At 46.9% G+C, this 27,414-nt stretch overlaps 1 protein-coding gene and 1 long non-coding RNA gene across 2 annotated transcripts in view; one reads left to right on the forward strand and one right to left on the reverse strand.

The window, feature by feature from the left end:
- Window positions 1–27,414, forward strand: part of grxcr1a (glutaredoxin and cysteine rich domain containing 1 a) — a 158,000-nt gene that overhangs the window by 28,682 nt on the left and 101,904 nt on the right. The gene's annotated exons all lie outside the window — the stretch shown is intronic.
- On the reverse strand, window positions 3,915–11,007 carry LOC147123230 (uncharacterized). Its single transcript, XR_015073923.1, has 2 exons — window positions 10,140–11,007; window positions 3,915–5,243 (listed from the first exon to the last, which is right to left on the reverse strand). It is a non-coding gene; the product is annotated as an uncharacterized LOC147123230 (long non-coding RNA).

The raw sequence follows: 27,414 nt of genomic DNA on the forward strand, positions 1-27,414 counted from the left end.
CGGATTCGAACCCGGATCCCTGGCGTTGTGAGGCAACAGTGCTAACCACTATGCCACCGTGCTGCCATGTTGGAGGTGGGGCCTTTTGGATATGATATTAAACTGCCTTCGCAGTTCCCATGATACTACTTGAAGTAGAGCATGGGAGTTCTGATATGATAGCAAAATACTGCGGATGCTGGAAATCTGAAATAACAACAGAAAAAGCTGGAAAAACTCAGCAGGCCAGGCAACATCCGTGGAGAGAGAAACAAAGTTAACGTTTCAGGTCGAAACCCTGATGGGAGTTCTGATGTCCTGGCCAATCAACCAACGTTAGTGGAACTGATTGCCTGGGCATTTAACTTATTGCTGTTTGTGGGATCTTGTTGTGCACAAGTTGGCTGCTGCAGTTCCTTACATTACAATGCTTACTACACTTCAAAGCAATATAATATTAATTTATAGTCTTATACATACTCAGACTGCTAAAAATTCAGGGAACTATAAATATCTACAAGCTCCATTTTAAGTTATTAAAACATTCAATTAAAAAAAATCTGCCCATTGAATGTGAAGGATATGAAGCATAGGCCCCAAGTTACAAACCTGCTATTCTCAGAAGAGCAGTGTATAAGGAGGCTGCGCTGCTCCAGTGAGGCTGTCGCAGTCCTGTGTCGCCTCTTGCAATGTGGCTGCACCTCCCTGCTCCTTCCACACGCCCTTCAGTTGTACGCAAGCTTGTCCTGCAAGAAGAGTGGGTTAGTGTGTGTGTTTGAAGGGGTAGTGAAGATGTTTCAGGCAATTTAGCACAGTGTGCATGCTGAGAAGAAGAAGCAAGTGCGCGCAAGAGGGAGCAGTCATTGCATAAAAGTGTATACATTGTGAAGTATGAAAGAAATGTACAAGTTAATTCAAGTTGATATGAAATAAAAGCTAAATGTTGTTTGTACTGGTTTTGAGGTCAGTAACAGGTGTAGGAGGTGTAGTGAAATGTCCTATTGCGATTGGAGGAATGGCTTGTGCAGTGGGGGAGGGAAGGATTGGTAGTGTTGGAGGGGGAGGGGTGGTGTTGTTGCAGGGCTGTATGTTTTAAAATTTATTCCAGGGATGTGGCATCGCTGACAAGGCCAGCATTTATTGCCCGTCCCTATTTGCCCGTAAGAAGGTGGTGGTGAGCTGCCTTCTTGAACCGCTGCAGTCCCTGTGTTGAAGGTACTCCCATAATGCTTTTAGGGAGGGAGTTCCAGGATTCTGACCTATCGCCGATGAAGGAATGGTGATATATTTCCAAGTCAGGATGGTGTATAACTTGGAGGGGAACTTGCAGGTGATGGTGTTCCCATGCGCCAACTGCCCTTCTCCTTCTAGGTGGAAGAGGTCGTGCGTTTGAGAGGTGTTGCCGAAGAAGCCTTGGCGAGTTGCTGCAGTGCATCTTGTAGATGGTACACACTGCAACCACGGTGCGCTGGTGGTGGAGGGAATGAATGTTTAAGGTGGTGGATGGGGTGCCAATCAAGCGACTGCTTTGTCTTGGATGGTGTCGAGCTTCTCGAGTGTTGTTGGAGCTGCACTCATCCAGGCAAGTGGAGGGTATTCCATCACACTCCTTACTTGTGCCTTGTAGATGGTGGAAAGCCACTGGGGAGTCAGGAGATGAGAAACTCGCCACAGAATACCTAGCCTCTGACCTGCTCTTGTAGCCACCGTATTTATGTGGCTGGTCCAGTTAAGCTTTTGGCCAATGTTGACCCCCAGGATGTTGATGGTGGGGGATTCGATGATGGTAATACCATTGAATGTCAAGGGGAGGTGATTAGACTCTCTCATGTTGGAGATAGTCATTGCCTGGCACTTGTGCGGCGCGTATGTTACTTGCCACTTAACAGCCCAAGCCGTAATGTCATCCAGGTCTTGCTGCATGCAGGCACGGACTGCTTCATTATCTGAGGAGTTGCGAATGGAACTGAACACTGTGCAATCATCAGCGAACGTCCCCACTTCTGACCTTATGATGGAGGGAAGATCATTGATGAAGCAGCTGAAGATGGTTGGGCCGAGGATACTGCCCTGAGGAACTCCTGCAGCGATGTCTTGGGGCTGAAATGATTGACCTCCAACAACCACAACCATCTTCCTTTGTGCTCGGTATGATTCCAGCCAGTGGAGAGTTTTCCCCCTGATTCCCATTGACTTCAATTTTATTAGGGCTCCTTGATGCCACACTCAGTCAAATGCTGCCTTGATGTCAAGGACAGTCACTCTCACCTCACCTCTGGAATTCAGCTCTTTTGTGCATGTTTGGACCGAGGTTGTAATGAGGTCTGGAGCCGAGTGGTCCTGGCAGAACCCAAAATGAGCATCGGTGGGCAGGTTTTTGTGAGTAAGTGCTGCTTGATAGCACTGTCGATGACACCTTCCATCACTTTTCTGATGATTGAGAGTAAACTGATGTGGCAGTCATTGACCGGATTGGATTTGTTCTGCTTTTTGTGGACAGGACATACCTGGGCAGTTTTCCACATTGTCAGATAAATGCCAGTGTTGTAGCTGTACTGGCACAGCTTGGCTAGAGGTGCGGCTAATTCTGGAGCACAAGTCTTCAGCACGATAGTCGGGATGTTGTCGAGGCCCACAGCCTTTGCTGTATCCAGTGTGCTCAGCTGCTTCTTGATATTACGTGAAGTGAATCAAATTGGCTGAAGACTGGCTTTTGTGATGGTGGGGACCTCAGGAGGAAGCAGATATGGATCATTCACTCGGCACTTCTGGCTGAAGATGGTTGCAAACGCTTCAGTTTTGTCTTTTGCACTTGTGTGCTGGACTCTGCCATCATTGAGGATGGGGATATTCATGGAGCCTCCTCCTCCCATTGGTTGTTTAATTTTCCACCACCATTCATGACTGGATGTGGCAGGACTGCAGAACTTTGATCTGATCCATTGATTGTGGGATCGCTTAGCCCTGTCTATTAGCATGCATGTAGTCCTGTGTTGCAGCTTCCCCAGGTTGTCACCTCATTTTGAGGTATGCCTGGTGCTGCTCCTGACATGCTCTTCTGCACTCCTCATTGAACCAGGGTTGGTCCCCTGGCTTGATGGAGGGATATGCCAGGCCGTGAGGTTACAGATTGTGCTGGAATACAATTCTGCTGCTGCTGATGGCCCACAGCGCCTTATGGAAGCCCAGTTTTGAGCTGCTAGATCTGTTCTGAATCTATCCCTTTTAGCACGGTGGTAGTGCCACACAACACAATGGAGGGCGTCCTCAGTGTGAAGACTGGACTTCGCCTCCACAAACACTGTGCGATGGTCACTGCTACCAATGCTGGCATGGACAGATGCATCTGCGACAGGAAGATTGGTGAGGACAAGGACAAGTATGCTTTTCCCTAGTTTTGGTTCTCTGACCACCTGCCGCTGGCCCAGTCTGGCAGCTATATCCTTCAAGACTCAGCCAGTTCGGTCAATAGTGGTGCTACCGAGCTACTCTTGGTGATGGACATTGAAGTCCCCCACCCAGAGAACCAGAGGACACAGATTTAAGGTGATTGGCAAAAGAACCAAAGGCAATGTAAAAAAAATCTTTTTATGCAGCGAGTGGTTAGGATCTGGAATGCACTGCCTGAAAGGGTGCTGGAGGCAGACTTAGTCACGGCTTTCAAAAGGGCGTTGGATAAGCATCTGAAGGAAAGAAATTTTCAGGACTACGGGGAAAGGGACCAGCTGAAATCCTCTTGCAGAGGGCCAGCACGGGCTCGATGGTCTGAATGGCCTTCTTCTGTGCTGTAACCATTCTATGATTTGCTGAGGAAGGGCGGTAATCAGCAGGAGTTTTCCTTACCCATGCTTGATGATGTAAGCCCCCAAAGTGTGGACTGAGTGATATACACAGTCGACAACACTGGCTTGTTGTAAGAAAGACAGACCCAATAATTGAAGTAAAAACGGTTTATTCAGGCCTGGGGAGCTATGGCTCTTGCGTCCCAACACAAGGCTCCAACTCCACCGAATCTCTTGAGGTTCTCACAGTTATACAAAACTTAAGGCCCTGCCCTAAAGGCGGGGATAAGCTTATTAACATATACAGAATTATAGTTAAATTGTAATTATAAAACCATGACATTCCATTCTTCCAGTCGCTTACAAATCTCACATTTCGTTATCAGTTGGTCCTGTTACTTTCTCATAACCCGGGCCTCAATTTTATTACTTTACGATCGTCCATTTGCTGTTGTCAGATGGCTTGGTCTTTCTAAGTATTTCTCTAAGATAGTAGATCTTTCCAAAGCGGGCAATCCGCAGACTTTCTGTCTCTCTCTCTTGAATTATTTCTACAGAGCAAAAACACTTTAGTTAGTTAAAAGAATAGAACCCTATTGAGCTTCACACTTAACAAACCCTTAAGTGCAAGGGTGTCGACTCGCGTGGCCGAACCCATATATCTCTCCCTCTTTCTAAGGGGTTGTTTTGACAGTTTTAATCTCTCCGCAGTTAACCCATAGTCCTGTTTAAACCTTATCTGGGTTTATACAACTTTTACAGACTTCTATTATTCAACTCGGAGCACGAATTAACCTATTCCCTCCATTTTGTATATTGGTGTTACAGATGAATCCTGGTTTGTTTTTCCTTATTAAATCCAATTTTTAATATCTTACTTCAGTCCCCCCTTTTGACCTTTGGACAATTGCTCCAAACAGGTCAACATGTATTTCCACTTCCTGGTGTCTGCCAGAGCGTGCACTCCCTGGCCTTCTACCAGTTTAGGTTATACATGTATATATATATCTTATCAATTTGGAGGCCGACTTCCCCCCTCTGTGGTATGGTGGTCTTTCCTTTACGGTGGTCTTTCCTTTAGGGTGGGCTTTCCTTTATGCACTCCGTCCGGTGTAACCATTCCCGGGGCCCCTTAGACCCTACACTAATGGTTGAGGCTTTTCTGCTCAAGCCTGTCCCTCATTCCCACGTGGGGTGTGTGACGTGCCAATTCGAGACTGTCATCACACACCAGTCCTCATTCACCACCCTCCTTCTGCCACCCTCCTTCTGCCACCTCCATCTTATGGTTGGCCGGCCCGGTCATTAATTACCATGCCCAATTAATCCCACATAATTTCAGTCGCTTCCCATCGCGTCTTACACCATTTGCCTTGGAGAGGCAGGGGAGTTGTCCATTCTTAACATCGCTGCCTGCCCCTCCTCAGGCTCTACTTCCTTCACCACACCACTTTCGGCCTTACTCATTCTGGCACAAAGGCACTGGAGAAATAAAAATACACAATATATCAGAATAACAATCAAGAGGAATATCATTATGCCTTGTACCACCGAGGCGCCCACAGTCCCCGACCATCCTGGTCCCCAATTATCAAAATATGAGGAAGTGGGTGAGTTTCCTCTAATGTTGCACTAATGTCTTTTTGTTGTTTCTTTAAGCCTTCTTCTATTTTATGATAGTACTTTAAAATTTCCTTTGTTTCCTGCCGTAACTTCTGCCAAGCTTCCTCTAACTTAGGAATTGTCTTGGGCTCTGGTATGACATAAGTTTCAACCCTTTTTAGTAAGTCTCATATTATCAAATGACCAGGTTTTCCTATCTGTATAAGTATCTTTCGACCAATACAACGGTTTGGTTGGGGAATGGTATAAGCCATATCTTGATATTCATATTTCTGTTCAATTGTGGTGACACAACAGGTCCCATTGTTCCTTGATGCTACCCAGGTCCAGTGTATCCCCTTGGGTGAACCTCGAGGGTGCAATTGGTAATTTTCGTAAATCCGTACTCGGATGTGTCTCCCTCGGTGGGGGGGTGTGTGCACACCCATGTCCTTCCCTTGTGGTGGCACCCGTCCACTACCACCCCCCTTTAGGTTTCATTCTTCTGTTTATTATCTTCATCCCTTTCCCAAAGTGCCTTGGTAGGGACATCATGATATTTAACCCACTTTCCCTTTGTACTTCTCCTATATTAATCACATCGTATCAGGGTTGTCCCCCTTCTGGGAATTGTGGGATGGCCAGTACAAAGCCAATCATCTTAGTCCATGGGGTCAGACAATCGCCTGCCCGGTGTACTTGTCCCATTTTACATTCCTTACATAGGCTTTTATTTGTGTCAATCCAAGGTTCCAGATCCTTATTAGTAATCCAATCAGGGATCTGTCCATTATTTATTTGCCTCATGTTATGCTGAGCATTCGACAATAGCCATGAGCCCTACGTGGCACATATTAGTTCCTTATCGGTTTGGCGAGAAGCATTATTAAGTCTATTAATAATTGTATTGATTGTTTCTGCATGGGGGGCTACTGTCTCTTCCACCCCCGACAATTGCATTATTGTTTGGTTTCCCTGCCAGTGTCAATTGCTGGCTATTTCCAGTAGCTTGTTTTAGTAACTTCTCTATTTTTGCTTGTAATTCTTCTACTCCTTCGTTTACTCCTTCTATGTCCAAGCTATTGACTGTTGCTAACCCGGCCGCATACCCTGCTCCGGTCGTTTCCAATACTCCCCGTTTCTTACATCTTTGTAAGATAGATTTTTTCCTCCTGTGGATCCTCTAATTGTTTTACCCACAGGGAGTTCCAGGTTTGTTTTGTATCTCAAAAGTACTCATATTAATGGCAAGCTTAGTAACTCTCTGTGCTACACTAAAATACACCTCATCCTGTGTTCTCCTTATTACTAATCCCCCTCGATAATGGCAATACTTATGTTCATCCCTAGGATCAAGGCGAGGACGCTCCATCTCATTCCGGATGTCCAATGTTCCTGTAATTACAAAAAGGGGCTGGTCGTCACCAGCCAGTTAGAATTATTCTGCTCTTATACATTTTATCAGTTCAAAATGCTGTACATCTGGTTCATTTCTTGTTCTGTGGCTCTGTCCCCAGACATACCTGAAGATGCAAACTATGGCATATAATATCATCATACACAGCCTATTATCATCATACACAGCCCTATCATTGATATATGTAGTAACTCCCCTTCCCATTCTTTATATCTTCTAGTATACTCCTCACTCTGTCAAAAAGGGCACCATCTCTGGTTTACTCATTGTCTTTCTTATATATTTTTAACTGGGTCCAGTGTTTCCACCTTCCTTTACCCGTTCCAGACCCATCTACATGAGCACGTGTCATTATTCATTAATACTTCATAAGGTCCTGACCATCTGGGTGCTAGCCCTGGTTTGGCTGGTATTATTTCTGCTATCACTTTGCTATCTATTGCTAAGACCTCCTTCTGGTCGTCCCGTGTATCCTGTTCTCGATCCCGTATAATCTGTTGGTCTTTGGCCTCATGTCTCTAACTATCTGTCCAGATTTATCTTTGGGTAACAGGACAGCTTCCCAAGCAGCCTCCCTGCCGTTTGAGACGGTGCTGCAATTAGTTTATAAGATAACTTCCATTTATCAAATCCTAATTTTCCTTCTATCACTGTGGGGAAATATCAGCTTAACATTAAGAAACTTAAATTTAATAATGTCCAATATCTTTATAGTCTATTCAGTAATACTGAAGTTGTTGCTTGGTGAACTCAAACAGCTGTCAGTGGAAAGGGTTAACTCCTTTGCAGGCTTTTGAAGGTGGAGCTGAGCTAAACATTATTGCGTCACTTCACGCAACCCAAAAAAACATCCCTGACTGAAAGACAGTTGTGGTTTCACACTTTGATTCAACATGAACATTTGGGCTTCATTGGTCAGATTCCCTCTCTCAGTTGATCGTTTAGCTGCCCATCCTCTTGTGTGCTTTAATTTATTATTACGGACTCTTTGGGTAGGAGAGAGGTTCCTACTAATTCTTTGATTATATTCTTGTCTCTTACGGGTCTTCTCCTGGTGTCATATATCCCTGCCTACTCCCGCTATCATGTAATCAGACACCACCCCAAAGGCATTCCGACTATCTATATAGGTTTACACATTTTCCTTTGGCTACCCCCCTTTGATCAAATCCTGTATAGGCTGGGCCATTTCTACTTTGTTTCCCGGGCCTGCCTGTTTGTTTGACTTATAATCTGGGGGCCAGTACACTTCATTCGCTTTAGGGTCGACTAAAGCTCCTACTTCTCGCAGTATATCTATCCCTAGGATTGTTCCTTCGGTGTTCTCGCATACCCACAACTGTGTAGGTATTATTATACATCCAATTTCTAGTAAGACTGTTTCGCTCTTATAAGCCCTGATTCTTCGTCCACCGATTCCTGCTATACTAACTGAAAGTTTCGTTCGGGGCAAGGGTAAGTCTGTCAATGAGATTGTGGCTCCTGTGTCTATTAACATTTTGCACTGTCGGCCCCCTACCAATGCATCAACAAACATCCTCGGATCCCCCTCCCCTCTCTGGCGCGGTCCCTTCCTGCTGCCATCCCTAGAAGCTTGCGAGCAATCAAAGCACGCAGCCAGTCCTAATGCCCCTCCCATCTGTTTTTGGGCATTTGTCTCTTCCCTTGTGTCACTATGTATCCTAGGTAGACTACTTCATCCTTCCCTACCTATACCTTTCTAAGGTTTAACTCTAGTCCCGCCTTCTATAAGGCTTCCAGTACCATAGTCAATTAAATATTGTAGAGGGACCTGCCACTATCAGATATTCTTGCGGAGTGGAGTTATCTTATTCAATTCGGACTACACCAATTTACATCAACCAGAATTTCACTGTGGCCACAATGAAAGTCTGGTTTTAATAGGTTAATTTACCTCATAACTCCAAGGTTAGATCTTAGACTGAAACTTAATCTTTCATTAAACAAACTTTTTGTTGCTCTTCTCAGTTTTTTTACACTCCAGCTTAACTTAAATTGTAATAGGTTTTTTTCATTCTGAGGGCACAATCTTATTTGCACATTCTTAAACTTCCAAAATCCCCGACAAGACAAAGGGGTTAAATGCTTTTACTTTAACACAGAGAAGTGGGTGGAGCTACAACACACAGCAGACATTTCTTTTTCTTAACGGACAGATTTTCAGACAAAGGAATATTGAATCCTCTTAAACATTCCTAATCAGGAAAACATCCACACTCACACATTTTTATACAAATTGTAATTTCAGCATATGTCTAAGGTTCCTTTCACTCAGCAAATCTCGTGTTTTACTTGTCTTGGTACAGATGCTAATAACTTCCATGTTGGTGAAGCTTTAAGTTTATCTTTTCCTTCCTTTTTAAATCTGACTCAACAGCTTTCCCTAGTTTCCAAATCCCTGTTTGTTTGTTTTTTTTTTTTGCTGGGGTTTCAAATTGGTTCGCCTGCAAATTAGATCTTTTTCCTACTTTATCTCTCCCTTCTGTTTCAATTCCTTACATTATCTGTTGCCTCTTTATCTTTAGCTCCTCCCCACCAAGCCTTTGGCTCTCTGCACTGTTTCTTTTTATTTTCCAGGAGTCGGGTTATAGAATCCAGGTCCCTTGAGGATTCTTCTTCCACCCTCTTAGTCATAACTAACTGCTATGTTTCACGCATAATTCACGATGTTGAGGAATTAGGTTTGTACGCTACGTTGTTCGCCCCATAGCGTCACCTTCATTAGTTTCTTGCTTTCTATTAGTCACTTCGTTTCGTTAGACACACACCAACCCTTTAGTCCCGAGGTTTTGGTACTGTGGGGTCTGTAGCTCCCGGCGTCCTACTTGATCCTGGCCATCACGTGGGACTACTGTCCTCTTAATTCAGGCTCAGGCTAGGTGCTGGGGACAGACCTCACCCTTGTCCGTTCTAACCTCCTTATGACCGCAGGGTTTTATCTCATTCACTCACCACGGTGCACCCATTCATTCAATTGTTGAGATTTCGCCGTCTCACGGATAAAGAGGATTTCCCGCCTCCCCGGGGTAGGGGTCTTTCCGCCCCTGTCGGTTCGCCTACCTACGGCTAAATGAGGACTTCTCTGCCTCCCGGGGTTTTTCCGCCCCTGTCGGTTCGCCTACCTACGGCTAAATGAGGACTTCTCTGCCTCCCTGGGGTTTTTCCGCCCCTGTCGGTTTGCCGCTATACGGCTTAGGGAACACCTTATCCCTATCTTTTTAACCGCCTTCAATTAAGGGTGTCTTTCTTTTTATAGTTCTTTTATACGTCGATTCTGACTCACCGTCTCGCCAGCGATTAACCCCTAATTTTACAGGTGGTAATTAAAACATACTCACCCGTCTTAGGTTAACGCTGTCCGAGAGTCTGGTTCAGAACGCACATCCCATCCTCGTCGCCAATTGATGTAAGCCCCCAAAGTGTGGACTGAGTGATATACACAGTCGACAACACTGGCTTGTTGTAAGAAAGACAGACCCAATAATTGAAGTAAAAACGGTTTATTCAGGCCTGGGGAGCTATGGCTCTTGCGTCCCAACACAAGGCTCCAACTCCACCGAATCTCTTGAGGTTCTCACAGTTATACAAAACTTAAGGCCCTGCCCTAAAGGCGGGGATAAGCTTATTAACATATACAGAATTATAGTTAAATTGTAATTATAAAACCATGACATTCCATTCTTCCAGTCGCTTACAAATCTCACATTTCGTTATCAGTTGGTCCTGTTACTTTCTCATAACCCGGGCCTCAATTTTATTACTTTACGATCGTCCATTTGCTGTTGTCAGATGGCTTGGTCTTTCTAAGTATTTCTCTAAGATAGTAGATCTTTCCAAAGCGGGCAATCCGCAGACTTTCTGTCTCTCTCTCTTGAATTATTTCTACAGAGCAAAAACACTTTAGTTAGTTAAAAGAATAGAACCCTATTGAGCTTCACACTTAACAAACCCTTAAGTGCAAGGGTGTCGACTCGCGTGGCCGAACCCATATATCTCTCCCTCTTTCTAAGGGGTTGTTTTGACAGTTTTAATCTCTCCGCAGTTAACCCATAGTCCTGTTTAAACCTTATCTGGGTTTATACAACTTTTACAGACTTCTATTATTCAACTCGGAGCACGAATTAACCTATTCCCTCCATTTTGTATATTGGTGTTACAGATGAATCCTGGTTTGTTTTTCCTTATTAAATCCAATTTTTAATATCTTACTTCACTTGACCTGAAGCCATGAGACTCCCAGAGCCACTCCCTCCCAACTTGTGCTGCCACCTCTGGTAGGACAGGATATATGTAGGGATGGTGATGGAGGAGTCTGGGACATAGGCTGAATGGTATGATTCTGTGAGTTGCTTGACAGCTCTCCCAATTTTGGCACAAGTCCCCAGATGTTAGTGAGGTGGACTTTGCAGGGTTGACTAGGCTGGGTCTGCCATTGTCATGTCCAAAGCTTAGGTTGATGCCAGGTGGTTTGTCCAGTTTTATTCTTATAATTTTTTTCTTGTAGTAGCTTGTTACAACTGAGTGGCTTGCTAGGCCATTTCAGAGAGCAGTTAAGAGTCAATCACATTGTTGTGGGTTTGGAGTCACATATAGACCAAACCAGGTAAGGATGGCAAATTTCCTTCCCTAAAGGACATTAGTGAACCAGACAGGTTTTTATGAAAATCCAGTAGTTTTATGGTTACTAGATTATTTAATTGAATTTAAATTCCCCAGCTGCCATGGTGGGATTTGAACTCATGTCTCAGTTCAGGCCTCTAGATACTAGTCTAGTAACATAACCACTGTGCTACCATTCCCGTTCAGTATAAGGGAGGTGTAAAGAGGAATTTTCATTGCCAGTACTGGTAAGGTCATTAAACCATTTGTGGCACTGTAGCCATATCCTGAGAGTGATGCTGCTACCGCTCACCTGCTCAGCCACCTCCTCCATGCCTGCTGACCTATTTGCCATGGCACTCATCTATCTTAGGGAAACAGGCCTTCCTTTCTTGCCCAGATGTATTCAATAGGCACCTCCACTGCAGTATCAAAAAATCGGGTGGCTCTATCCCTCGACATCATGCCTGCTGCTCCACTATAACTACAACTCCCCTTTAAGAGGTGCAGGCTGGCTTTAAGAACTGACAGCTCACCAACAGTTAAGATATAAAGAAACAAGATACTGTACTGGACAAACTAGTCAAACTTAATGTGGACAAAATCTCGGGTCCAGATGAATTGCACCCACCGATACTCAAAGAAACTAGGGAAGAGATAGCAGAGGTTACTATTTGCTAGTATCTATATATAAAAGTTCAGTAGAAAAAGGAATAGTGCCAGAGGACTGGCGAACAGCAAATATCTTGTAAAAGAGAGATCGAACTTGTAATGTATATACCTTTAAGGGGGGAACTATCTTTTACAGCGCATGTATACTGCAGTACCGGCAGTGACCACACCTGTATATAACACTGAGTATTACTCTGTACAGATCAGTTCCAGTGTGAGCCACGTCGAGTAAACACCTGTTCTACCATTCTCCTGCAGTCTGTGTCTTATTATACACAGACACAACATTGGCGACGAGGCAAGTTCGAACCTACCTGCAACTCTGCATCACCTCTCGGGGATTCGTTCCTGGAGATCAGTGGATTGGAGGTCAAGGCCAGAGACTCGGGCGTCGACCACGGGCAACCGCCCAGTCATCCAGCAGAGACTCGAGAATTGCGGGGGAGGCTGTCGAGAGCCAGGCTTGGCTTTCCAGTCGAGGTGGTCCAGAGAAACGGGCTGGCAACAGGTAGTGCGCAGACCCTTCCCGGACAGCGGCGGGCTAGAGCCCGACCGAGCTGCACAGCAAAGGGCCGAGCAGCATTGATGGGGGAGAGAGAGAGAGGGCAGAGCGCACAGGGTGCAGCCGGTGTTTAGGGGCCGAGCAGCGTCGAAGAGAGGGAGAGAGAGACGCGCAGAAACCCGCGAGGCGCCGCCATTGCCACGAGGACCGCCGAGAGCGGCGTTGGCAGCAGCACAGGAGAAGCACGCGAAACCTACAGGGCACCGCCATTGCCACGAGAACCGCCGGGAGCGGCGTTGGCAGCAGCGGGGGGGAGAAGGAAAGCGCGGGAGACACCATTTTAAGCCATTGGGAGACGCCATTTTAAACTACACCCAAAATGCCGAAGAGTGGCAGTATCACCGCGTTTGACAATGAAGTCGAAGATTGGACTACATATGTCAAACGAATAGAGGTATACTGCAAGGCAAATGAGGTGTCAGATGACAAGAAAGCGTCGGTATTGTTAAATTTAATGGGTGCAAAGACGTATGGTTTATTACGAAATCTAGTAACCCCAACGGAGCCAATGGAAAAGAGTTTTGAAGACATAGTAACGATACTACAGGAACATTTAAACCCCACACCGCTGCTGATAGCAGAAAGATTCAAGTTTCACAAACGGAACCAGCATAAGGATGAAAGCAATGCTGATTATTTAACAGAACTGTGCAAACTATCGAAACACTGCCAGTTTGGAGCGGAACCGGCAGATACCTTAAGGGACAAGTTTGTGTGTGGGCTTCAAAGTGAAGTAACCCAGAAACGGTTTTTATCTGAAAAGGACCTTACGCTGAAAAAGGCTTTCAGCATTGCGGTATCATATGAAGCAGCAGCACGGGGCGCTGCAGAGATACAACAGAGACCGCAAGAATATGGCACAAACAAAATGTCATATAGAACAGAGAAGTGCTATCGCTGCAGCAGAACAACACATGACCAGAATGATTGCTGGTTCAAAGACAAAGTGTGCAGACAGTGTGGAAAAGTAGGACACATAGCACGAGTCTGCAGGTCAGGAAAGAAAACCAGCAATAAGAAACCTACCAAAGAAAAGTACAAGAAGGTACATAAGATGATGGAGAATAGTTCAGACGAACAAAAGAGTGATAACGACTCCGAAAGCAGGGAACTGAGTTGTCTGAAATTACATAATGTGATCACAATGGAGGATCACCGAACCATTTGGGTCACTCTCAAGATAGCAGGAGTCCAGGTAAAGATGGAATTGGACACAGGATCAGCCCTAACAGTCATAAACCGATGGGACTACGAGCGGCTATTCTCACACATACCCTTGAGAGACACAAAAATTATTTTGAAGACGTACACGGGGCAAAAAGTCTACCCCAAAGGAAAAATAAGGGTGACCGTTATATATAACGGTAAGGAAACACCAAAACTAGACCTGTATGTATTGGAAGATGGAGGACCACCATTACTGGGACATGAATGGATCCGGAAAATACAACTGGATTGGCATTCCATACAAGCACTGATTGTGGCTGACAAAAAGGATGACGACGTCACACCTGGGTGACTGTCAAAGATCCTAACTGACGCGAATGAAGTTTTCCAGCAAGGACTCGGAACACTAAAAGGCATGACAGCGATGATTAAAATTGAAGAAAACGCAAGCCCAAAATTTAAGGCCAGACCGGTACCTTATGCGATCCGCCCAGCCTTCGAAGCAGAGCTGGAGAGTCTGGAACGTTCAGGTGTACTGTCCAAGGTAGATTGGAGCAAGTGGGCTACACCCATTGTCCCTGTGATGAAAAAGTCGTTGAGCAGCACGCCTGGGGAACCAAGGAAGGTTCGCATCCGTGGGGACTTTAAGGTAACAGTGAACCCGGTCCTTCACACCGTACAATATCCACTTCCGCTGATTGAAGATAATTTCGCCTCGCTATCTGGAGGGAAACGCTTCACTAAGATTGATCTGGCCCAGGCGTACCTGCAAATGGAGGTAGAAGAAGCATCAAAAAAAACCTCACAATCAAAACCCATAAAGGTCTCTACCAATACAACCGGCTGGTATTCGGGGTAGCATCAGCTCCGGCTATTTGACAGAGGGCAATGGAACAAGTCCTGCAAGGGATCCCAGGGACCCAGTGTTATTTGGACGACATCCTGGTCACGGGCGAAAATGACAGTGATCACCTTGCCAACCTGGAGCAGGTGCTCACTAGATTGCAGGAATATGGGCTCCGAGCTAACCGCCCCAAGTGTGAGTTTTTTAGAAAACAGATCTCGTATTGTGGCCACGTTATCGATAAAGAGGGGTTACATAAGTCCCCAGAGAAGATTGAGGCAGTAGTCAAGGCTCCAGCACCGGAAAATGTGTCACAACTGAGGTCGTTCCTCAGGCTGGTAAACTACTACCATAAGTTCTTGCCAAATTTGTCGACAATACTGCACCCACTGAACACTCTACTGCAAACTGGGGTGCCATGGAAGTGGAGTGACGAATGTAGACGAGCTTTCCAGAAGAGCAAAACACTAATCACATCGAAAGAGGTATTGGCCCATTACAACCCGGCATTAGCAATTCGGTTGGCATGTGATGCATCACCCTACGGCATTGGAGCGGTGCTGTCACACAAATTCTCGGACGGCTCAGAGAGGCCAATAGCCTTTGCGTCACAATCACTAACCTCAGCCGAGCGTAACTACGCCCAAATTGACAGGGAGGCCCTCAGCCTAGGGTGGGGAGTGAAAAAGTTCAATCACTATCTGCACGGGCAGAAATTCACCTTGCTGACTGATCACCAGCCTCTTGTCTCCATTTTTAAGCTGAAGAAGGGCGTTCCGGTGATGACTGCGCAACGACTACAAAGATGGTCACTTTTTCTAGGGGTGCACCACTATGAGAGTGAATATAAGGGCACGAAACAGCATGGAAATGCTGATGGGCTATCACGCCTGCCACTGCCTACTGTGGAGGAAGCACCAGCAGTGGATCCTGTCGAAATATTCCATTCGACTATAGTTGAATACCTACCGGTAACTAACGCTTGTATCGAAAAGGAAACCCGAAATGACCCGACACTGTCTCGGGTATATGATTTGACGGTGAAGGGATGGCCAGCACATGGCGACTCACTGTTGCCAGCATTCTCGACAAGGAGAGAACAGCTGTCAATGTGCCGGGGGACCTTGATGTGTGGATCCCGAGTGGTAATTCCACCCAAGTTAAGGGATAGAGTGCTCAATGAGCTTCATGAGGGTCATCTGGGAGGGGTATAAATGAAAAGCCTAGCCAGGGCTTATGTGTGGTGGCCGGGAATCGATAAACAAACCGAGGACCTGACCAAGAGCTGCTCAGGATGCCAGAAAGTCCAAAATGCACCACCACAGGCCCCTCTACACCCATGGGAGTGGCCCTCATCTCCATGGCAACGGGTGCATATTGATTTTGCTGGTCCATTCATGGACTCAATGTTTTTAATAGCCGTGGATGCACACTCAAAATGGCCTGAGGTCATCAAAATGTCCTCCACCACCACGGAGAAAACTATTGCAGTCCTACGGACCATTTTTGCCAGGAATGGCTTGCCAGAACAGATTTGCTCCGACAACGGACAACAGTTTGTGTCCGAAGAGTTCCGGAGGTTCTTGAAAAAGAATGGGGTAAGGCATTACACATCTGCCCCGTATCATCCAGCCACAAATGGATTGGCTGAGAGGTTCGTACAAACCTTTAAGAAGGCAATAAAGGCTATGTACAATGACAACATTCCGCTGCAGCACAAGGCGGATAATTTCCTGTTCGCCTACCGGAATGCGACACATGCAGTCACCAACCAGGCCCCAGCCATGATGTTCTTTAACCGAAGGTTAAGATCTCGCCTGGATTTGCTCAGACCAAACGTACGAAGAGATGTTGAGAGTAAGCAATTCCAGCACATCCATGAGAAGCCAACAAGGAGCTTCAATGTAGGGCAACCAGTCTTGGCCCGTGACTACCGAACAGAAAAATGGCAGCCAGGAACGATATGCACACGGCAGGGCCCACTAATGTACACAGTGGACGTTGGGGAGAGCATCGTGAGACGCCATGCTGACCAGATCCTAGAGTCACAGGAACAAGTCAACCCCATGCCTCGCCCATACGTACCTGGTGATGAACCCGACGTACAGGTCGCATCTACCCCAGAAACAGTAGCATCGGAAGCTGATGAACCAACCGACGACAGGGGGCCAGAATCGCCTCCGCACCAAGAGCAAGACACTCGGGAAAGGCGCTATCCAGAAAGGATCAGGAAGCCTCCCCAAAGACTGAATATATAAATAGACACTTTCAGCTAATGTTGCATGTTAAAAGTGTTAATTGTAATTAGTGTGATATTTAATTGTTAAATGAGTGTTATGGTACTGTTAATCTAAAAGGGGAGGAATTGTAATGTATATACCTTTAAGGGGGGAACTATCTTTTACAGCTCATGTATTCTGCAGTACCGGCAGTGACCACACCTGTATATAACACTGAGTAGTAATCTGTACAGATCAGTGCCAGTGTGAGCCACGTCGAGTAAACACCTGTTCTACCATTCTCCTGCAGTCTGTGTCTTATTAATTATACACAGACACAACAGAACTAACCAAGGGAACTATAGACCAGTTAGTTTAACGTCAGTGGTAGGAAAGATACGAGAATCTTTGCTTATAGATCAGATAACAAAACATCGAGACACAGAGAATATAATAAAAAATAGTCAGCATAGATTTCTAATAGGAAGATCATGTTTAAACAATCTTATTGAATTCTTTGAAGAAGTAACAAAGTAAACAATGACAATGCAGTGGATGTGCCTTCTGTTGCCTCGGCCCTAAGCTCTGGAATTCCCTGCCTAAATCTGTCCGTCTCGCTACCTCTCTTTCCTCCTTTAAGACTCTCCTTAAAACCTAACTCTTTGACCAAACTTTTGGTGACCTGCCCTAATTTATCCTTATGTGAATCGGTGTTAAATTTTTTGTCTTAAAATACTCCTGTGCAGCGCCTTGGGACGTTTTACTACGATAAAGGTGCTATATAAACACAAGTTGTTGTTGTTGTTGTGGTATACATGGAATTTCAGGAGGTCTTCGAAAAGGGGTGACACAAGATACTCATGACAAGGAGAGTTGGGCCAGGTAGCAGAATGGATTGTAAGATGGCTACAAAACAGAAAACACAAGGTAGGAATTAAGGGAAGTGTCTTCCAGGGATCTGTGCTAGGACCACTGCTATTCACCATATACATAAATGATTTGGATTCAGAAACTGGATGTATGGTGTCAAAATTTGTAGATAATACTAAATTGGGGTATATAGCTAATAATGTGGAGAGGTGCACCAAAATACAGAAAGATATAAACAGGCTTGCAGAGTGGGCTAATTAATGGCAAATGAAACTCAATATAACAAAGTGTGAGGTGGTTCATTTTGGTGGGAGGAATAAGGAGGCCGCTTATTACTTGGAAGGTAAGAAACAAAATGGGGTAGAGGAGCAAAGAAATCTGGGAATAAAGATACCTAAATTGCTAAAAGTAGTAACAGAAGCTGATAAGGCCATAAAGAATGCAAAGAAAGTATTGGGTTCATTTCTGTAAGAATAGAATACGAAAACAAGGAGGTAAGTAAAGATATTAAGGATAGTATTCGACTAAAAACAAGGGTATATAAGGTAGCTGTGATGAAATATGTCAATCATCAGACTCTGTATTTAACTACATATATTGTATTGCCTGCTCCTGTATTTGTATTGCCTGCTCCTGTGTTTTTACCTTGTATTGTATATAGTGCACCGCCCCCTTTCTCCCCATTGGGTGTGTCGGCTCTGCCCATACCTGGCCCTACTTAAGACAAGCCCAGGCTTGTCTTGCAGCAGAACAGCAGAATGCTAGGTGAAGACACAGGCATCTTTCTTTGCTAATAAAAGCCTAGTTTTATTCAGTTAACTTTGAGCCTTGAAGTTATTGAGGCGCATCAATTTTATTAGCAAACTTTCAACGATGGATCAACTTTTGAAACCGGAACGCTTGGATTTGGACCCGCATGCTTCGGATGCATCGGCACGGTTTGGACACTGGTTCCAGTGCTTGGAATTTTTTATGGCCAACTCCGAAGCCGTCACAGCCTCTAGAGCCACCGGAGATGTGAAACTCGGGATCCTGCAGAATCGGGTAAGCCACCGGGTTTTTCCACTCATCCAAGACGCTGCCACCTACCTGGATGCCTGCAACATTCTAAAGGCCCACTATCAGCGGCCTACCAACGAGGTGTACGCCAGGCATCTGCTTGCTACCTGCACACAGCGACCCGGAGAGTCGCTAGAGAACTTTCTAGTCACCCTAAAAGTGCTTCGCAAAGACTGCAAATGCAAAGACGTGAAAGCCACGGTATACACAGACGAGCTTATTCGGGATGCCTTTATCGCAGGCCTTAGCTCTAATTACATCCGGCAGAGACTGTTAGAGAAAACGGGCCTAGATCTGACACAGACTGTGGACACAGCGCAATCGCTGGATGTGGCTCAGAAGAATTCTGACTCCTACTCTTCAGGACGCGCAGCCCACGCCGCCTCGTACGCACCAAGGGCGCCGCCATGTTGGAAGACATCTTCCCCGCCCGGTAGCCCAACACCGTCGGGGCCCTGCTCTCCCCACAGAAGCCCTACGACCGCCGCGACGCATCGGGCCCCCAAATGCTACTTCTGCGGGCAGCCGAAGCACACCAGGAACCTGTGCCCGGCGAAAGGCACCACCTGCTGTAAGTGCGGTAAGAAGGAGCATTTTGGGAAGGTGTGCAGAGGGAACCCCGCAGGCAAACCCGCCACCGCCGCGTGCGCGCCGTGGGAGCGGCCATCTTGGACGCCATCTTGTCCGACCTCGTGGGGTCCGCCATCTCGCGAGCAGATATCGTGGACGCCATATTACCCGGCCTCGTGTGGCCCACCATCTTGTCCCGATCAGGGCCCTACAGTGGCGTCGATCACAGTGGACCAGTCCAGACCGCACCCACTATCCAAATCGATGGTGGACATCGAGGTAAACGGGTGCAAGGTTAAATGTTTAATTGACAGCGGGAGCACAGAGAGCTTCATTCACCCTGGTCTGGTACAACGACTCTCTCTAACTATAGTCCCTACTCAGGGCACGATCTCTATGGCTGACAAAACCCAGATATCGACTATTGCGGGTTACTGCGCGGTACGATTGTCCGTTAAAGGCACTGTATATAATAATTTTAAACTGTTAATTATGAAGGATTTATGTGTGAGCGTGATCTTGGGCCTGGATTTTCAGTGCCACCACCAAAGCATCACGCTCAATTTCGGTGGGACCCAGCCGCCCCTCACAGTGTGCGGTCTGGCTACCCTGAAGGTAAAGCCGCCTTCGCTATTCGCGAACCTTACCCCTAACTGCCGGCCAATAGCGACCAAAAGCAGGAGGTACAGCTGGGAGGACAGGCGGTTTATCGCGACCGAGGTAGACAGGCTCCTGAGGGAGCGCATTATTGAATGCAGCAACAGCCCGTGGCGCGCCCAAGTGGTGGTGGTGAGGGGTAGCGAGAAGAAGCGGATGGTGATTGATTATAGTCAAACAGTCAACATCTATACCCAACTAGACGCCTACCCGCTACCCCGCATATCCGAGATGGTGAACCAAATTGCCCAATACCGGGTGTTCTCCACTATCGACCTCAAGTCAGCGTACCACCAGCTCCCTATCAGACCAGAGGACCATTCGTACACCGCCTTCAAGGCAAACGGACGCCTCTACCAGTTCCTCAGAGTCCCCTTTGGGGTGACGAATGGGGTCTCGGTCTTTCAGAGGGAGATGGACCGCATGGACCATCACTTGCAGGCAACCTTCCCCTATCTCGACAACATCACCATCTGCGGCCACAACCAACAGGACCACGACTCAAACCTCGCGAGGTTTCTGAAAACCGCACAAAAACTCAACCTCACTTACAACGAGGACAAGTGCGTTTTCAACACCACGCGCCTCTGCATACTAGGCAGCGTGGTGGAGAATGGGGAAATCGGACCAGACCCCGACCGATTGCGCTCCCTACGGGAGCTGCCCCTGCCCAACACTCCCAAAGCCCTGAAAAGGTGCCTGGGGTTATTCTCGTATTATGCCCAATGGGTCCCTAACTACTACGATAAAGCCCGCCTCCTCTTGAAAGCATCCTCTTTCCCGCTCTCTGCTGAGGCCCATGCTGCCTTCAAAAGCATTAAGCAGGATATTGAGCGGGCCACGCTACAGGCAGTGGACAAGAACACTCCCTTTCAAGTGGAAAGTGATGCGTCTGACTTTGCCTTGGCGGCCACCCTCAACCAGGCGGGGCGGCCCGTAGCTTTCTTCTCGAGGACCCTCCAGGGGCCCGAGATCAGACACTCCTCCGTGGAAAAGGAGGCCCAAGCCATCGTGGAGGCAGTGCGCCACTGGCGGCACTACCTAGCCGGCAAACGCTTCACCCTACTTACCGACCAGCGGTCGGTAGCGTTTATGTTCAATAATAAAGAGGGGGAAGATTAAAAATGATAAGATTCTTAGGTGGCGGATCGAGCTCTCCACCTTCGAGTACGACATCATATACCGGCCGGGGGCCCTTAACGAATCCCCCGACGCCCTCTCACGAGGGATGTGTGCCAACGCCACCGGGGATCGGCTACAGACCCTCCACAACGACCTCTGCCACCCAGGGGTCACACGGCTGTTCCACTTCATAAAGTCCCGCAACTTACCCTACTCGATTGAGGAAGTTCGGTCTCTGACCAGGAACTGCCGCACTTGCGCTGAGTGCAAGCCTCGGTTCTACCGCCCTGATAGAGCCCACCTAATCAAAGCTACACGGCCCTTTGAGCGGCTTAGCTTAGATTTCAAGGGCCCCCTCCCGTCCGTCGACCGCAATGTTTACTTCCTGAACATTGTGGATGAATACTCCCGTTTCCCATTCGCCTTCCCCTGCCCAGACATGACCAGCGCCACGGTCATTAAATGCCTCAACAGCCTGTTCTGCCTGTTCGGTATGCCAAGCTATATCCACACGGATAGGGGGGCGTCCTTCATGAGTGAAGAGCTACGCCAGTACATGCTGTCCAAGGGGATTTCCACGAGCCGTACCACCAGCTACAACCCCCGGGGTAACGGTCAGGTGGAGCGAGAGAACGGGACAGTATGGAGGGCAGTCACTCTAACTCTAAGGACCAAGGGCCTCCCTATCTCCCGCTGGCAGGAAGTCCTCCCAGATGTGCTCCACTCAATACGGTCACTATTGTGTACCGCCACTAATGCCACGCCTCATGAGCTAATGTTTGTGTTTCCCCGGAAATCCACCTCAGGCGTATCGATACCGTCATGGCTCTCCACCCCAGGTCCGGGACTTTTGCGGAAGCATGTGAGGGGCCACAAGACGGACCCTCTCGTGGAGCCAGTGCACCTGCTCCACGCCAACCCACAATATGCGTATGTCCGGCACGCCGACGGACGGGAGGACACTGTGTCCATAAACGACCTCGCCCCAGCCGGTAACAACAGCAACAACGACAATGACTACAACAACAACAGCAACAACGACAACAACCACAACAACTATTACCCACCCACTCCACCCACTATTCTTTCATCACCCCGGAAGAACACCAGCCAACGGTACCCCCACCCCCTACTCCTTCAACAACCCCGGTTGCGCCCCCGGCAGAGACCCAGGAGGTCACCTGGGACACCCAGCCGGCACCCGCGGCACCGCAACCGTTACGTCGGTCACAGAGGACTATCACACCCCCGAACAGACTAAATCTGTAGAAGGGGTGAATGTGATTAAATATGTCATTCATCAGACTCTGTATTTAACTACATATATTGTATTGCCTGCTCCTGTGTTTGTATTGCCTGCTCCTGTGTTTTTACCTTGTATTGTATATAGTGCACCGCCCCCTTTCTCCCCACTGGGTGTGTCGGCTCCGCCCATACCTGGCCCTACTTAAGACAAGCCCAGGCTTGTCTTGCAGCAGAACAGCAGAATGCTAGGTGAAGACACAGGCATCTTTCTTTGCTAATAAAAGCCTAGTTTTATCCAGTTAACTTTGAGCCTTGAAGTTATTGAGGCGCATCAGTAGCCAAATCTAGTGGGAGGATAGAGGATTGGGAAAGCTTTAAAAGACAGCAAAAAATAACAAAAAGATTCATTAAGAAAGGGAAGATAGATTATGAAAGTAAATTAGCAAAAAATATAAAAACAGATAGTAAGAGTTTTTATAGTTATATAAAAAGAAAAAGGGTGGCTAAAGTAAATGTTGGTCCCTTAGAGGATGAGACCGGGAAATTAATGGTGGGAAATATGGAGATGGCAAAAACACTGAATGAATATTTTGTATCAGTCTTTACAGTAGAAGACACTAAGAATATCCCAACACTGGACAAACAGGGGGCTGTAGGGGGGGAGGAGCTAAACACGATCAAAATCACTAAGGAAGTGGTACTCGGTAAAATAATGGGACTCAAGGCGGATAAATCACCTGGACCTGATGGCTTACATCCTAGGGTCTTGAGGGAAGTGGCAGTAGGGATTGTGGATGCATTGGTAATAATTTTCCAAAACTCCCTGGACTCAGCAAAGGTCCCGGCAGACTGGAAAACTGCTAATGTAATGCCCTTATTTAAAAAGGGCAGTAGACAGAAGGCTGGAAACTATAGACCGGTTAGCCTAACATCTGTGGTCGGTAAAATATTGGAGTCCATTATTAAGGAGACAGTAACAGGACATTTGGATAATCACAATTTAATAGGACAAAGTCAGCATGGTTTTATGAAGGGGAAGTCATGTTTGACAAATTTGCTGGTGTTCTTTGAGGAAGTAACATATAGGGTGGATAAAGGGGAACCAGTGGATGTAGTGTAATTAGACTTCCAAAAGGTATTTGACAAGGTGCCACACAGAAGATTATTGCTTAAGATAAAAAATCACGGGATTGGGGGTAATATTCTGGCATGGATAGAGGATTGGCCATCTAACAGAAGGCAGAGGGTTGGGATAAATGGTTCATTCTCAGACTGGCAATCAGTAACTAGTGGTGTTCCGCAGGGGTCAGTGCTGGGTCCCCAACTCTTTACAATCTATATTAACGATTTGGAGGAGGGGACCGAGTGTAACATATCAAAGTTTGCAGATGGTACTAAGATGGGAGGGAAAGTAGTGAGTGAGGAGGACATAAAAAACCTGCAAGGGGACATAGACAGGCTAAGTAAGTGGGCAAAGATTTGGCAGATGGAATACAATACTGGAAAGTGTGAGGTTATGCACTTTGGCAGGAAAAATCGTAGAGCAAGTTATTATCTTAATGGCAAGAAACTGGAAAGTACTGAAGTACAAAGGGATCTGGGGGTCCTGGTGCACGAAACTCAAAAGGTTAGTATGCAGGTGCAGCAAGTGATTAAGAAGGCCATTGGAATGTTGGCTTTCATTGCTAGGGGGATAGAATATAAAAATAGGGATGTATTGCTTCAGTTGTACAAGGTATTGGTGAGACCGCACCTGGAATACTGCATACAGTTTTGGTGTCCATACTTAAGAAAAGACATACTTGCTCTCGAATCAGTACAAAGAAGGTTCACTCGGTTAATCCCGGGGATGAGGGGATGGACATATGAGGAGAGGTTGAGTAGATTGGGACTCTACTCATTGGAGTTCAGAAGAATGAGAGGCGATCTTATTGAAACATATAAGATTGTGAAGGGGTTGGATCGGGTGGATGCGGGGAGGATGTTCCCGATGATGGGTGAAACTAGAACTAGGGGGCATAGTCTTAGAATAAGGGGCTGCTCTTTCAAGACTGAGATGAGGAGGAACTACTTCACTCAGAGGGTAGTAGGTCCATGGAATATGCTGCCCCAAAAAGCTGTAGAAGCTACATCATTACATAAATTTAAAACAGAAATAGACAGTTTCCTAGAAGTAAAGGGAATTAAGGGTTACGGGGAGCGGGCAGGAATTTGGACATGAGTCTAGGTTCAGATTGGTCATGGCCCTGTGGGTAGCGGAGCGGGCCCAGGGGCCGTGTAGCCTGATCCTGCTCCTATTTCATGTGTCTAATTCTGTTAGATTCAGGAGATGGTTCTGTGATAGTGGATTGGCGGTTAGGATCAGATCAGCCATGATCTTATTGAATGGCGGAGCAGGCTCGAGGGGCCGATTGGCCTACTCCTGCTCCTATTTCTTATGTTCTTATGTTCTTATGTAATGTTAAATTTATATAGAAGCTTGATTAGACCACACTTGGAGCATTGTGTCAGTTCTGCTCTCCACACTACACAAAGGATATTGAAGCATTGGGGAAAGTGTAGAAAAGATTTACAAGGATGTTACCAGAATTGAGAGGATGCCACTATCAGGAAAGACTGAGCATGCTGTGGGTCTATTCTCTGGAAAAGTGAAAATGAAGAGGAGACCTGATGGAGGTCTTTATAATTATGAAATAGTTCGATAGGGTGAATGTGGAGAAATTGTTTCCACTTGTGGGTGAATCCAGAACAAAGGGGCATAAATACAAGAGAGCCACTAACAGATCAAATGAAGAAGTTAGGAGGACTTCCTTTACACAGAGAGTTTGTTGTTTTTGTATCTTCACACTCTTCCCTTGTGAGAATAGCATGGAGTAGTAGAAGGATTCATAGGCTGATTAGCAGTCTCACAGGCAGCGGCGTGAACGCTCCTTCGATGGCCGTAACTGTCTTTATACCAGAAAATAGGGTAGTTAGTCCAATATGGCAGCTTTTATAGGCTTCCACAACCCATACAATGAGGGGGAGGTGGATGCGGGGGTCACCCACAACCATGGGACACGAGTATCCCGCTGGACGTCAAGCCAGAATTCAAAGCCGGAGCTCTGGTCTCCACTCACCAGGACTGACTGGAGAGGGGTCAGTACCCTGCATCTTCTGACTCAGAGATGGGAATGCTACTACTAACCAAAGGCTCACTCCACAGAGACTGGTGAGAATATGGAACTCACTGCCACGTGGAGTGGTTGAAGATAGATGGAGGCTTGATGCATACATGAGGGAGAAGGGAATAAAAGGTTATGGGGACAGGGTGGGAAGAGGTAATTAGAGTGAGAGGAAGCTCATGTGGTGTATAAACACCAGCATAGACCAGTTGGGCTGAATGGCATGGTTTTGTGCTACAGATTCTATGTGATGTAATTCTATGTAATGAAGAATAGCCACTTTGGCACTGATGGTCTGCTAGTGTCTTTGGGATTGTAGCTGAACAAAACTCAGCACCATCAGGAGAGTAGAGAAGAAAAGTGGAATAAAAAGAATGAAGCTCTTTAATTGTGAAAATAATACTAAAGAGGGGTGTTTTTAATGGTTAATTTTATTTTCGAAACTGAAAAAACGAAGAGAAATGTCAAGCATCATGATGATGCTGGTCATCAGTGACACCACAAGAGTGGCTCTTAATTCCCAATAGTATGTAATTCATAGTCTTCTTTACATTCATCTCAGATGAAATGGATGAGGGTCTTCTGTCTCTCTTCTGGTTGTAAGGGTGACATGTGAAATTAATGTGCGCAGTCCCAATCCAGTACTTAGTAAGTAGCGTCTACAGCACAAAACTGGCCAGAATTGTAATTTGGATTAAATTGGTAACGTCTTTCAGACTGTCCATAAAGATGGCTAATGTGGGAAATAGATAAATTCTGTCGAGGTAGAGGCATCCTTCTGAGCCTGGGGTTAAGGCACATAGATAGAGTAGGTGAGAGCTATAGGCCTAGAAATGAACTTAGGCCTGTTTTCAGGCTGCCAGCGCCTGTCATTCCTCCAGCGGCAGCTCACCGATGTACTGGCCGCCAATAAGTCCTGTGGGGTGGGGGAGGAGGAGAGTGGGAGGGGAGCTAACGCGGGTCGGCAGTGATCCACGGTAGTGATGTGGATCCGAGAGGAGCACGCCACATGAAGGTAGGAATATTAAAAAAACACACACCTTTTGTTGGTGGTAATGAATAGAAGTAGACCCTAAATGGTAAGTGTATATGTACCTTTAAGGGGGAGAACTACTTTTTACAGCTCCTGTATCCTGTAGTACCGGCAGTGACCGCACCTGTATATAAACCCTGAGTAGTGATCTGTACAGTCAGTTGCAGTTTGAACCACGTTGTGTAAACACTTGTTGTACCATTCTCTGCAGTCCTTTTCTTATTATTACACGGATGTAACAGTGGCGACGAGCAGATTCGAACCTACCTGCAACTCTGCATCACCTCCCAGGGATTCGCTCCTGGAGAACAGTGGAAGAAGGTTAAGTCCAGAAGCATGGGCGTCGACCATGGGCAACCGCCCAGTCATCCAGCGGAGATTTGAGCATCGCAGGGGAGGCTGTCGAGAGCCAGGCTTGGCTTTCCAGTCATGGTGGTCCAGCGAAACGGGCTGGCAACAGGTACTGCGCAGACCATTCCCGGACAGCGACGGGCTAGAGCTCGACCGAGCGGCACAGAAAAAGGCCGAGCAGCGTCGAAGGGGGAGAGAGAGAGGGCAGAGCGCACAGGGCGCAGCTGGTGTTCAGGACCGAGCGGCGTCAACGGGGGAGAGAGATGAGAGAGAGCAGAGCGCAGCCGGTGGTCAAGGGCCGAGCAGCGTCAACGGGGGAGAGAGGCGCGCAGGAAAACGCGAGGCGCTGCCATTGCCACGAGGACCGCAGAGAGCGGCATTGGCAGCAGTGCAGGAGCAGCGCACGAAACCCACAGGGCGTCGCCATTTGCCACGAGGACCGCCGAGAGCGGCGTTGGCAGCAGCGCGGGAGACGCCAT

Source organism: Somniosus microcephalus, chromosome 2 (genome assembly GCF_052327205.1).
Source record: "Somniosus microcephalus isolate GS21.2 chromosome 2, FLI_Smic_1.0, whole genome shotgun sequence".
NCBI lineage: Eukaryota > Metazoa > Chordata > Chondrichthyes > Squaliformes > Somniosidae > Somniosus > Somniosus microcephalus.